This window comes from Molothrus ater, chromosome 6 (genome assembly GCF_012460135.2).
Source record: "Molothrus ater isolate BHLD 08-10-18 breed brown headed cowbird chromosome 6, BPBGC_Mater_1.1, whole genome shotgun sequence".
Classification (NCBI taxonomy): domain Eukaryota; kingdom Metazoa; phylum Chordata; class Aves; order Passeriformes; family Icteridae; genus Molothrus; species Molothrus ater.
This window is the reverse complement of record NC_050483.2, coordinates 12,156,870-12,170,300: the sequence shown is the minus strand read 5'-3', so window position 1 is coordinate 12,170,300 and position 13,431 is coordinate 12,156,870. Positions and strand designations below refer to the sequence as shown.

The window sequence follows — 13,431 nt, the reverse complement described above, 5'->3', positions numbered from 1 at the left end:
ACGGAATAGTTGGTGTCAGACTTGCCGGACCGAGGGGAAACCGAGCCAAATATTTCGCTGCGAGCGGGATGGGCTCTTCTAGTAATAGACCCCTTTCCGAATCTGCTCTTCAGAGTACATTAACAATATGGGTTTGTTTGTTTGCTTTTATTTTTAGTTTTCGTTAAAGTGTTTTTTTCAAGCTGAATTTTTACAGACGGAAATCACGAGGGGCTTTACAAGGCGCTCTGGAAACGACAGAAAGCATGTTTGTTTCATTTGTTTGGTTGTAAGTGAAAAAAGGTAGATACAGTAACGTAGGAAACGAGGATACAGTCTTACCGTACGCCAGGGGAGGTTTAGGTTGGACACGAGGAAAAAGTTCTTCGCTAAAAGGATGATTGGGAATTGGAATGAGCTGCCCGGGGCGGGGGTGGTGGAATCACCGTCCCTGGAGGTCTTTAAGGAACGACTGGATGTGGCACACAGTGCCATGATCTGGTTAACACGATAGCACTCAGTCATAGGTTGGACTCGATGATTTCAGCGGTCTTTTCCAACCTAGTTGATTCTGTGATAAACCTTTTATTTTTGTTGTCGGTAGAGAATAATGGAATTAAAAATATGTATTGTAAAAGAAAGCTGCTTAAGCAGGTTAGTTGTAGTTTGCCACATTCTCAATGACACTGTTGGTAGCAGATGTATGCCTGCCACAACAAATGCAATGTGAGCACAAATGCATCACTCCTTAATACAGAGGGAAAAAAAAAACCCAAGATAACTGCACAAGTGGAAATCTGCTATTTTGATATGTGCACATCATAGTTCAAATCAGTAGATGAATTAGAAAGAAAGAAACATGATTACAATGAATCTGAGAATATTGCCACTCTCTCAGCAATAGCACTTTCAGCCCATGCATTTTGAAAAGATGTAAGGAATTGGCAATAAGGCTTCAAAAATGACTAGTGGATGCATTCTGATGCAATTTGAAGCCTTGTAATGAGGACAGAAATATCAGAGGAACAGCTGTTCGTGGCTCATCCCAGCAGCAGTGGAAGAGTTTTTCTGTTCTCTCACTGTACACAGGCTCTGCAGAGGCCAATGCCAAAACTTTGCTGAGGGGTTTTATAGCAGTGGCCCCAAAGAAGGGAAATAAAACATCTCTATTTCTGCTCAGTGCAGCACAAACAAGGGGAGGCAAAGCAGCAAATCTCAGAGAAACACAGATTTAATGATACTCATATATTTTCTAATATAATGTTATTCTTGAATGTTAATGATGTGTTTATGGTCAGAAACTGCTGAAGACTGCTTAAAACCAAATGGCAACCAAACCACGGTTCTGCTCTGAAGTGTATTTATTTAGGCTTCTAACAGTGTTCTCTCGAGAAGCTGACTTATTTTCTTCAGAGTCTTCAGAGGTAATTCTTGAGCTAGAGGTATATTGTTGCAAATCTTATTGGACTTGTGTGTGTAAAGCATCCTCCAGGATCCCCTAAACATACTTGCCTAGGAAGCAGGGGTTTGTGAATGCATATGTGACTGAGTTTACACATGAAAGCACTGTATGAGTAAATTGGGTCAAAGTACCATTTCGAGGGAGTGAAATATGCAGAGGAGGAGAGACCTGATGTGCACCCCTTGGAACAGATCATCTTCTCTCTGAGAGCACAATGCCCCATGCTTATCTGCCCTCTTGCTTCACATTCTTATTTACTGCGGTGAGTCCAGGGGTTGCTGACTCTCAGAGCCCCGAGGAAGGTTCAGCACCTTCTTTATGGTCTGGGTGACATGTGACAGCCAGGAGTGTCACTGCTGCTCGTGTGTGCAGTGGGGGCAGAGCATCGGGGCATGCTGACGTCTGGAAAGATGTATCCTCCTAGCAGTGGAACATATGTGCAGCTATATACCTGAATTAACTCAAGCAGAGAAGGATTGTGTTTCTGCTAGTAAAATGTCATATTGTTCCTTTGAAGTGAAATGAGCCAGAGGGAGTCAGTTCCACATGTGTCATGCACAATTCATTAAGCAGTCCACCTGCACGTCCACAACTCACAAACTTACACTTCCCCTTTTAAGATGCTGAGAACATTTTGAGTGAGTTAACAAAAAATAGTAGGCAATCTTTTCAGTGTCAGTGCTAGCTTGTGCTGAGGTCAATAAAAGGTTCATGTTATTTGTGAGTTTGTGATTTCGGTGTTTTGCCCTTGTCTCTTTTCATCCTCTCTAAAGTATTCTGCTTTTGAAATACTGATAGTCATAGGATGAGATTTCAGTTCACTAACATTATGAAAAATAGTAGGGAAGCTGTTTTTTAAAAGTAAATATATTGCATTTATTTTTATGGAACACATATCATAGATAGGAATTTAGGCATATGATTAAGCACTTACATGAAGCTGCACATCAGGTACAATGAGCTAGGAATTCTTTAAATTGTACCCATTTTTAACAATGTCTCTGCGCTTTATTATAAAGAGTCAAAATAGTTTAGATGAAATTAAAAAAATAATCATTTGCAGTCCATGTAGCTGCCCCCAGCCCAAAAGTGGTTTGCAATGGCAGTTAAGAGTAAGATGTAGCTTCTTGAAGAATTATATTCTCAAGCACAGTAGTGTTTTCCTTTGGTATCCTTCAGCAGTTTCTAGTAGAAAATACAATGCAGAAGTGTCTGGGAATCATTACAAATTCACAGGAGTTCCAGTTTTTTATTCAAAAGTATGGTTTTTTTTCATATCTTTTTCTTGAACTCATTTTTAATTTATAGCATTTCTTAAATATAACATACTCATTTTTATTTTATGCTGATGTGTCTTGAATAAGTGAAGACATTTCTCATACTATAAAACTGGAGTCAAATAAAACTGCTGCTAGGTAGGATGAAAGCATCAGTAAACTCAGTTACAGTAAGGCCCTTGTCTCTATTATTATTATTTGTTCTTATGTTTTCAGCTGCTTCTTTAACAATAAATCTTGATCCTGTAACTTTAGAAGCAGCATTTACACAACCAGCTAACCTGTTCCATGAGAAATATCTAAACACTACCAGCTGAAAAGCCCAATCCACACAGGAATCAATTTAATACAAGTTCCCAGGGCTCTCTGTAAAGTGTCTGTGTGATGCTGCTGAGCCTTGGTTTGTGTGGATAAGCCTGCCGTGGCCAGAGGGGACCCCATGAACTGTGCCCTGCAGGGGCCTGGCACTTGGCACTGAGGGCACTGAAGGCACTGAAGAGAGCAGATCACACAGCCTGCATTTGCAGTGGCATAATATGTCTTGATATGTACATGATGGTGGTAATAATGCACATTATTTTTGTTTGTGACAGGTTTTATTATGCTCAATTTTTGTAGCTTTCATGAATTTGCTCTGAAGTTTTAAGGCTGTGCTTAGATATTGCAGCTATAAACAGTCACAAGTTATTTACTTGCAAAGGGGAGGATTACAGTTGGAAGAAAATTGTGGAGCACAGCTGGGTTGTAAATTCATGAATCATCACAATTAGGGCAGATAAGAAGATTTCTGAAAGTGTGATGTGTAAACAAGTCCTGGAACAAGAAGGGCCTTGAAGGTATCCCACACTTGTTTCTGAGCATGTTGTTGAGGCAGTGGGATGTTATAAACCCTGAAGTTTTGGCATTGTGAAGGCAGCAGTGCAGGGGAGGGCTCACCTTGCTGCAAGGTGCAGTCTGTGACCGAGAGCATCCCACTGCAGGCAGGCTCGCTCCCAGCCTCCTGCCATGGGGAATGGCATGGATAATTTACAAGAGCTGCTTTTTTAAGGAAAAGAGTTCAAAGACTGTGTCTGTCCTCTTCTCTGAAACAGGCTGTCTTGTCTCAGGCTATTCAGTGTATAAAATTAGCCTGGTCATGTGCTTTTAAAACATTTAAGTTGGAGCTCTCCCTTAATGGAACTCTGTGTTCTTGCATGGAGTGCTCCTGCTGTGGTGCAGAGATCAAAGGTGGTTTGCCCAGCATCAGGGTGAGGGAGATGCCACAGGCAATTGCTACCAAGAAACTGGTAGCCTAAATCAACCAGGCAGAAAAGAGAGGTGAGGAAAATAAGTATCCCAAACCGTGGAAGTTGGGGGGTGTTGGCTTAAATGGAAATGGGACAAGGCTCAAGGGAGATGAGCTGCAGAGCCGGTGTGAAACCTCGTTGTCTTGTGCTTTGCAGTGTGCCAGAGGTGGGTTTAAAAAAGGGGCTGAAGGGGCTTTACCACCCCTTGTAGGGGCCTTATGACAGTGATGCACCAGTTGTCCCTGAGCTCTGCCATCCCCCACCACCTTCGTGGTATCAGCAGCCAGATTGAGATGAAAACTGATTTTTTCACAGGCCAGTGGGTTTCTGGTAGCAACAATCATTTGCAGGTTCCTGGCAGTGACAATCATTTACAAGCCATCTGTGCCAGATTTGGATCACAGCCGGGAAGTGGATATGAAATGTAGTGTCTCTCCTCTTGCACTTCCCTGAGTTGGACAGTTTTGATTCTCGTGCCTGAGGGTGTTTGGACATTCCCTGGAGTGGCATCTATTTAGACATGCAAGCAGCAGTTTTTCTGGAAGGTGGTATTTTTTATTTAGTAACCAAAAATTGCCATTCTAGAGAGCTGGATTCTTTTCACACTTCCTCCTCATTTTTCTTCCTCTCACACTAATGACTTATTTTCTAATTCATGCTTTTCTGTTCTTTCAACTGATGAACAGATTTCTTTTTGCCGTTTTTCCCTACATCTTGCTCTTCTTGCCTCTTTTTCTGTTCTTTTCCCTTTCCTACTTCAAGATTATTCACAAAAATAGAATTCTGTCTTGCCAGCTGTATAGTGCCTGCAGAAGATACCCTTCTCTGTAAACATTTGCTATTTAATTTTTATTTTATTGTTTATAGCTTTTATAGAAATCCATCCCAACTTCTCATTGTGTTACTTAAGTACTTAGTACATCTGTGATTTTTAAAAGCTGAAATTATTTATTTTGCAGATTATTGAGAATTAACTTCAGTGTTTGCAGTGGTGTATTCAAAGATTAATGCCTTAAGCATAGATATTAAAATTGGTGTTTATTTTGTATCTCACTTACTGCTGAACATTTTGTTCCTGTAGTATGTGAAGGCCAGTCACTGGGACTAGGAGATGCCCTTCTTGGTGACAGGTCTGTGTCATGCACAGGGGGTGGCAGGGATGGAAGAACTGTTTTCCCACAGTTTTGCAATCTCTTTTATCTTGATGTAATGTCAGGGTGATGATCATACCAGCAAGTTCTGAACATTCTCAGCTGAGAATGTAACACCTCTTTGGGCCCTGCTGTCATTTACATAATGCTAATAATATGCAGGTATACAGCAAGGCAGCCTTCAGGCTGGAAAATTTTCAGTTTAGAAGGCAGGCACAAGAGAGGGGCACAAAATGCAAATGGAAAGCTCAGGGTGATTGCTGGTGTGGGGTTTTTGTTGCTTTCATTTTTGTAGCAAGCATATGATCATTAGCTTCTTTGGACTGTCTGTTCTTAAGAAAATGGAAAGTTAAAGGATATTGACTTAGAGAAGGAAATGTGCTCTCAGGGAAGGGTGTATAGAGTGTACAAAGGCAACAGTGGGAGAAGGTGGAAAGACTGGAATAATTATTTTGGATGAGTTCACGTCATAAAAGATGAAACCTTTTTTCCTGACATAGTTATTTTATGCCAAGTTGTTTCATCTACCACTTGATGGCAATGTAATTTTTGTAGTTTATGTAGCTTTTGTAGCTTTGTGACACTTTAAAAGCTCAGTCTGCTCCATAATTAAATTACTTTTTAGATAGTTTTGTGTTTTATTCTTTTATGTTAATAAGAAATGAAAAGATATCTTTCCCTTCCCTTTCAGTGCTTACAGCAGAAATAGGTTTCATACTTTTGTATTGCTAATAACTTGAGGGATTACATATTTATCTATTTTTTTATCCTTAAAGAGAAATGGTGACCCAATTGAAAACACATCCTCCTTCAGGGAAATGCAGTAGGCCTTAGAGAGCAGAGGAGAGTAACTGCTTCTGCCAGGACAAGAACTTTGCAGCTTTGGGTGCTGATTTTGGGCACTGAGACCAGCATCCTTCCCCCTGAAAGCAGGGATGCTGTAGAGACTGAGGCTGCCCTCTGCCATCCATGCAGTTGTGTGGTTGCTTGCAGGGAGCTGTCACAAAGAGGTGGCACCAGAGCCTTTCTACTGACTTTAAAGGAGGTTGGATTGGTGCCATCCCCTTCTCTGAGCTCAAGTTTTAGCTGAACAAATAAGGGCAAGCAGTGTGTAATGCATGAATATGCCGATGTGCTTGTGAGTGACACACTTATCTTTGTCTCTGACAAAGCAAGTGCCCCAGTCATTCTTTCATGAAGTTGAGTTCTAGCTTGGATTCTCAGATGTTTATGAAAATTAGGTCTTGAATTGCAAATTTCAGTGGAAACCTCGTGATCCCTGTTGTGATGCATGTTAACACAAGCCTGTGAATATCATAATTCATGATTATTGTAACTCATTTGACACAGGTAATGAAACCACAGCATGAAGTTTTTAATGGTAATTTCAATTCCAATCACAGTTCTAACTACTGGCAGATGAGATATTACAAGATGAAGAAATTCCTTGATTAGCTGCAAATGATGACTAAGATGGAAATTGTATTTGCAAGTGAAATACAAGTACATTGGTATTTGATCTACAGTTAGGAAAGGGATCTGAACAATTCTGTCTTTCAAATTTGGTATCAGTTGAAAAGCAAAAAGAAGTTAAAGGCTAGGTATTTGCATTAGTTATTCCTGTGCCACAGCAAGAAGCATAAGGAAAACAGGTCTGGTTTTTTTCAGAGCAGGTTGTTGCTAGCCCATATTGCTACAGCAGCATTTTCACTTGGCTGCAGTGACAGCAGCAAAAACAAATTACATTGCATCATGTAGCAATTCTCACTTCTGAAAATTTGAGGAAATCATTGAATGTACTGTGGAAATTAAAGAGTAGATAACTTGTCCAGACAATGACTGCTCGGATCAGGTTGAGTGGAAACCGAAAGACTAAGACACATACTGTACTCTGGAGTTCATCCCACTATTTTTGGCAGATATAAATCCCAATACTGAAGCCAGGAGTGTGAATTTCCATTAAACAGTGTTTTGCAAACCTAGGGATTGCTTCAAGTTTTCTGTGCTGAAACTTAAGCTCAGTTGTACAGGTGAATAATGCCTCTTTTGGGACACTGCATCTGTAGAGCAATGTTAAATAACTTTAAAGGTGTCTCTACACACCATTGAGTCAGACCTTGATAATTGATTCTTCCAGGTTACTGAATCTTAAATCACTCCACTGGCTATTGCTGCAGATTTAAAAAGTAAATGTAGGGTTTTAGAGAACTTGCAGTGCTTGCCCTAGAATAACATTGACATTGTTTTATTGTCTGTCCTTAAGGCAGAGCTCCTGTGCCTCTGCGTGTGGCATACTGTTACATCTCTGCAATCATAGAAGCATTTGGTCAGAAAAGATCTCCAAGACAATCAAGTCAAACCATTTACCCCACATTGCCAAGTCCACCACTAACCCATGTCCCCAAGGGCCACATCCACACAGCTTTTAAATACCCCCAGGGATGGTGACACCACCACTTCCCTGCACAGTCTGTTCCAATCAATGCTTGACAACTGTTTCAGTGAAGAAATTTTTCCTCATATCCCATCTAAACCTAACCTGGCACAACTTTGAGGCTGTTTTCTTTCATCCTATTGCTAATTACTTGGGAGAAGGTGCCAATCCCCACCTGGCTACAGCCTTCTTTCAGGTAATTGTGGGGAGCACTAAGGTCCCCCTGAGCCTCTTCCAGGCTGAGCACCCCCAGCTCCCTCAGCTGCTCCCCACAGGACTTGTGCTCCAGACCCCTCCCCGGCTCTGTTGCCCTTCTCTGGACTCTCTCCAGCCCCTCAATGTCTGTCTTGCAGTGAGGGGCCCAGAACTGGACACAGCACTCGAGGTGTGGCCTCACCAGTGCCCAGCACAGGGGACAATCCCTGCCCTGGTCCTGCCAGGCACACCTATTGCTGATCCAGGCCAGGATGCCATTGGCCACCTTGGCCACCTGGCCACACTCTGTTCTAGTGTTCATCTGCTGTTAAAGAGCACCCCCAGGTCCTTTTCCACGGGGCAGTTTTCCAGCCACTCCTCCCCCATCTGTAGCCCTGCCTGGGTTTGTTGTGACCCCAGGACAGGACCCAGCACTTGGCCTTGCTGAACCTCCTGCAGCTGGTCTTGTCCCATCAATCCAGCCTGTCCAGATCCCTCTGCAGAGCCTTCTGCTCTCCAAGAGATCAACCCTCCCACCCAGCCTGGTGTCACCTGTGAAGTGACTGAGGGAACCCTCAATCCCCTTTTCCAGATCACTGGTAATGGGCCACATCAGACATGCACAAGTGATTCACTCCTTCCAGCAATGGTGCAGTTCACTCTGGGAGGAGCTGGGGACTGCCACATTTAAATTGCTTCCAGTACATGTGTTAGATTCTTCACAGCTAGGAATTGTTTACAGCTGGGAATCTGCCACAGCACAGTTCACAATGGGCATATAACTTTTAATGTAGAATTCATTATCTGATCTGAAATAAGAATATTCATTTTTGGCTATTAAAAGAGCACCAGCCGCCTATGAACCACCTAATCTAGGCTCTGGCTTTTCAGAACACTAGGATAATTCTTGGATCTACCAGATATATTAATTAAGAAATGCTTTATTAATACCCAGAGAAACTGGGCCATACTATCAGAACAAAAAGATCATGACATTGCTAGAAGTTTGAGGCATCCTGGAAGATGCCTTTTAAATGTTGCCTATTTCAAATAATGATATACTGTAGTATTCTGGCAGTATTGATGCAGCTTGAAAAATTCTTAATTGCCTCCTTGGGGCTTGAATATCATTCTCAGATTTTGAAGATCAAGAAAAACCAGCACAGGAGAAATTTAATTGAAATTTAAAGTCCTTCCTAACTTCCTTCCTTCCTTTTCTCTGTCCTTCCTTTCCCCCTTTTTCCTTCCTGTTATTGTTCCTGGGCACCCTCTGGTTTTTATTAATTTAATGCTATTTGCCTTAGGATTTGCAAGATGTAGGTTGTTCTGAGTAGTGTTGGAAGGAAAAAAGTTCTCCTATCCTGTGCACCTTGAGTCAGAGTGATTTCCAGATTATTCTGTTGGAAAAAATGTGAAGGTATCTTTGCATAACATGGAAAGTGGGATAAGCAAGTTCAGGTGTTCAAGTCTCTGCTCCTTTGTTTCATTCTTTAGAAAGGTATTTCTAATACCTCAGTTGAGTGCTTAGATTTTTGTTGGTGTGTGCTGGGCCTGTCTCCCCAAAATTTTGTTCTGAAACTGTGGAGGTCATTAAGTTTATAAACTTTGGGTTTGATAAATTAGCATTCTTTTACAAAGACTTCTGGTAAAAGAATCCAGTGAACTCTAGACTTAGAAGAAAACATTTTAAAGCTTAGGAAATTAATTTTCCTTGCAATAGCTGTAGTTTCTGAAAGCTGTCCTTTCATTGATATGGTATCAAATAGTGTAAGCTATAACCAAATTGAAGGAGATAGTAAGGCAACTGGGAGCTCACTAGGAATGACTATCATGTTTATTGCTTCTTGTATTCTGTTAAAATAGAAAGGTTATGAAACAGGAGGTTTAAAACCATGCAGAATAACTGTATTTTATCTTTAGGCTGGTATAGACCTTTCAAAGGATGGAATAATGTGAACCTGTCTATGGCTGGATTTTCAGGAATGCTCAGATTCTGTTGAAAATACTTAATGTGGTGGAATGAGAAGGGAGGAGGAGGAGGAGGACTATTGTGCTGCCTATTCAATATGACAAACAGCATGTAACAGTGTAGTTTTTATGTGTTCTTTGGCAAAAACAACTAATTTTCTTCTGAAAAAGCTTATTCTGGAAAAAAAAAAAGATACATTAGAGGCACAGAGATTTTCACTGCATTGTGTGATGGACTGTAAATATGCCCAGTTGACATTGTGAAGCATCCTCAAAGTAGGTCTCTGTGTGTTGGGGTGAAAATTCAGCCCAAAGGGTTTTAGTTTACAGGCAGCTCTGCAATACTGCATTTGCTGTAGTCTTGGATGAACAATGCCAAACATGAGCACATATTGCAATAAAGAGTGAACAGAAGGTTATTGTTCTGTATGGTTTTCTTTTCACTTTGCACTTGATGACATCTGTCTTGTTGCTAATTTTTCATGACATGGCTATGATACTGTTTCTATTTTTTGTTTTCATGCCATTAGAATATGTCTATAACTAACAATGATCAAGTCATTATTAATAAATCTCTGAGTTGTTTACTTTGGGAAGTGAAGGCATCTGTTTTCTTTTTACATCATTGAATGCCTGCCTCTGTTTCCTAATAATACTCAATGCTTAAGGACACTTGTTTTCCTTGTTTCTGTGGTTCTTTCCTTTTTTGTGTGTGTCCTCTGTACCTGGCTGATGTTGGTTTTGGGAGAGCAGTTGATGTGCTGCTGGGAGACTGCCTGGACATAGTGTGGCTTGTGCTAAATTTGTCAGTCAGTGGCAGTATTTTGTATAATCTTCCAGCTCTTTTTAAATCTTTTAATAATCATAAAGCAGATAAATATTTGAGCAGGATTCCAAGTGTCTGCTGCCATCCAAGAACTGTCAGCAGCAGTCTTTCTAAAGTAGATTCCAAACTCAGGAGGAGGTCCTTCTGTCACCAGGTGGGAGAGGGGAGAGCAGAAGAGTTTCCTGGACAGCAGCCTGGTTTGCCAGCACACAGAGCTTCAGAAGGGTGGGTGAGCTGTCTCTGGTCACTGCTCTGGGCTGGCAGTCTGGACAGACACCCTGTGCACTCCTCAGTTTGACACTAGTGAAGATAAGAGTGTGTGCACTGGTTGTGTGCAATACCATCCCACAATGGTAAACACATTTGGAGGCTCTCATACAGGAAGCTGTTCCTGTCTTATAAATTTCTAGCTTGCTTGTGCCAGCCAGCTTTCTTTCCATATTTCTGCTGAACCTCTTCACCCTGTTCCAGGTTTGGTAGGTCCTGGGTGAGCAAGAAAATGGAGCCCTCTGAGTGTGACAGACTGAAGCTGAGTGACATTCCGTGGATGCTCCTTGAGGCTGAAATGGCTCACCTTGTATCCTGCAATAAACACAAACTCATGGGTTGTGCACCAAAGTATTAGAGCTATGAAAAATGTGCAAATAACAGTGATCACATGCTGCATCAATTAGACCTTCTGTGCAGTGGGCAATTAGTGTTTCATAAAGAAACCAGAAGATACACAGTCATATGTATTTATCAGAGAGGAGAAGAAAACATCTGCTGGTGTATGTTTTGATTAGACCCAAAGGGGAATCTCAGCTTCACTCCTTTTTAATGGTCCAATAGCTAAAATCTTTCTTTCTGCCTTACTTAAATGCATTTGGAAATAGCTTCCCAGAGTGCCTGAAGTGGTTTAATTACATCTGATATGGTTAGAAGAGGTCTCCATCTTGGTATGACAGAGCTTCCTCTAGCTGAGAGGACGCGTACTCGCTGATTACACCTTTGGTTGTCTCCTTCGCCTGGCATGCTCCTGGTGATTTACAGCGTAGCTGTGGCTCAAGAGCTCAGTGGGACGGGTCCCTTGGTGTGCTGGATGCACCTTGGCATTGTGCTGGAGTGCACTGCCAGGCTTGTGTCTCACTGCCTCGTGTCCTGCTTGGTGTGGAACTCCAGGAGAGGTTGCAAAGATGTACAGAAATGTATTACCCCTGTGTTACTGATAGGGACCCTGCACGTACAGAAATGTGGCTTTTCCAGGATGAAAACTCAGTAGCAAGATTGGGGAAGCAATTATATTTGCTTTTTCTTCCACCCTTCCTTCTTCCCCCAGATATGATTCTCTTTTTTATTTCAGTTCTGTTGCTCTTTGTCAAATCCAAAGTGGGATAGTGAGAACTGAGCCCAGTCAATTTTCTTCACAATATGTTGGTGTTGGAAGGAATCTTCTTGTATATATCTGTAAGAAATGGTCCTAGGGTCCATATGAAGGCTAGGATCCCTGCATTTTAGACAGCAGAATTCCTATACCTGTCCTTCATACTGTTCCCTATGTGGATTCTCATTCTCTAGTCATATTATGGAGCTGAGCCCCAAAACATTCTCTTACAGAGAGACTGTTTAAAGCCTTTGCCTCTATCTACCCCCCAGCTTCATTATGAAATCTGTTGCATTTAGAAATATTAACCCTCTTTCATTTTAGTTGAAATTAATCAACTGAAGAAATTATTATAGGCCTTATGAATGCATAAATCTTTCTTTGTTACAAAACGAGGCAGAACCCCCTCATTATATGAATTGTCAGTGAAAGAATTTGAAGTTTGAGTACTCTAGTCTAATTTTATTATACAGGTCCCACAGAAATGAGAATTCTTCCTGAAACTTCTGGAGGCTCCCTGCCTTCTACAAAATGTGACATTAACATAGGTGTTTCATGAGAGATAGATAACTTTAATCCTTCTCTGACAAAGACCCAAATATTTTGAATTTAATGTAATTGTATGGTATGAACTGCTTCCTGTTCTAGGAAATCAGCAACCAAGCTGATAATCACATCTTTCTGCTCACATTTTACCCTTTTTAACTGAAAATATTTCCTAGGAGGGAAGTACCAGGCTTACAGGTGTGTCCAGAGACAAGGCTGTGCATGGCACATCAGTCTGCAGTGGAGATTCCTTTTGCTGTAGCTGTTGCTAACAGGCATTCTACCAGGTGAAGTGGAATAATTAAAATGGCAACTTCAGCCAGGTATTAAAAAGATATGAAAAGGGTGGTGGAAGCCCTTTCCTGTAATGGTTTGCTATGGATGTCACAGCACCTGAACAGCTCTTTGTTCAATGAAAATGTGTTGCATCTCATTCTGCCAGCTTTTGCTTTGCAAGTTAAATACAAGACAGCCTCCTGGCAAGTAGGTTTGTATGTTTTTGCTGTGCCTTTCATATCCACAAAAGGTGTTGGTAAACTTTTCAGTGCAGTTTGTCAACACAACCTTTCTTTAGCAGTTAATCTGATCCACTTCAGCTGTGATCTGCTTAGTTACGTTTTTAAATGGCACACGGGAGCAAATTAGATTAGGCTTGTTTTCTTTGTTGAAAAATGGAAAGCACAAAATCCAAGACCTGTAATATCTTGAATTACCTCAGGACCTGTTTCTGTCACGCTTAAACAAATCTGCTACAAGGGCATGGCTGCATCAGTGGTAGCTCTCTAAAGCTGTGCTGGTTTAGAAATCAGAAATTGAAGTGCATTTAAACAGATTTGTTTTTTATTTTATGATCAAAACATTTGGGCTGGGAAACAATTTGTACTTTTTCTGAATACATGAAGAGTGACATTTGCTAAATTCTACATTCTGGTTATTCTTTCTAT

The 13,431-nt window shown here is 41.2% G+C and overlaps 1 protein-coding gene across 7 annotated transcripts in view; it reads left to right on the top strand.

The window, feature by feature from the left end:
- Positions 1-13,431, top strand: part of TUB (TUB bipartite transcription factor) — a 145,193-nt gene that overhangs the window by 70,561 nt on the left and 61,201 nt on the right. The window lies entirely within an intron of this gene.